Source organism: Arachis ipaensis, chromosome B09, assembly GCF_000816755.2.
Source record: "Arachis ipaensis cultivar K30076 chromosome B09, Araip1.1, whole genome shotgun sequence".
Lineage (NCBI taxonomy): Eukaryota > Viridiplantae > Streptophyta > Magnoliopsida > Fabales > Fabaceae > Arachis > Arachis ipaensis.
In genome coordinates this window covers 3,049,020-3,049,843 of record NC_029793.2, presented here as the reverse complement: position 1 = coordinate 3,049,843, position 824 = coordinate 3,049,020, and the positions used below count along the sequence as shown (strand labels likewise).

General features: G+C 29.4%; 1 long non-coding RNA gene across 1 annotated transcript; it reads left to right on the top strand.

Annotated features, from left to right (window-relative positions):
- Positions 111–818, top strand: LOC110266525. The gene is made up of 3 exons (XR_002353936.1): positions 111–320; positions 490–512; positions 629–818. It is a non-coding gene; the product is annotated as an uncharacterized LOC110266525 (long non-coding RNA).

Genomic DNA, 824 nt, shown 5'->3' with positions numbered 1-824 from the left:
GAAGTCTATACAAATTTTTTTTTTATAACTAAACAAAAAAATATTATTTTTCATTATTTTTTTATTTATTTTTTCTCCATTCGTTTTCTTTCCAACCAAACACAGTACATGTGTAGATTTCTACAACTAAGCTCATTTATATAATAATCATAAGTTTTAACAGGTATGTATGTATTGTTATTAAGAATCTTGGTTTATATATATACACCGACGCATATAGAAATTAGTAGACGACTAAGCATCTTTATATGGAGACAGTGTTTGATAAATGGCAAAATTAAAGATGACAAACTTTTTCACACTTTTCGTTTTGCTTTCAGGTTCAAAAATATCATCTTCATATATATATTGTTTTCCTTGCTATTTTATTTAATATTTATTAATTATATTAATAATTAATAAATATTAAATAAAATAAATTTTAGTTATTTTTAATTTTTTTATTATCAAAGATTTATGTAATTGAATTGTGTTTGGGTGTTGTATCAGTGACAAATGAAGGTGTTGTATCTGTTTTGTCGCCCTATTTTCTGGCGTTTTATGAAACTGTCGCGAAATGTTTTGCGGCGGTTTGAAACTGTCGCTAAACGGCTCCAAAAACTGCCGCTAAATGATATTTTTGTTGTAGTGAATGAGAAGTTGTCGCAATGATAACTGGCACGGCTTTAACTGCGAAACTGAAACTTCTTGCTACGAGCATTGTTTGAAGAACCAAGGGGATTCTGTGGCATTCTCGTCACTTTGTTTAGGACCTCACAATTGTTTTTGCCAATATTGGTGCCTACCACCGGGGGAGAAGATATAATAATAATAATATTACGAGA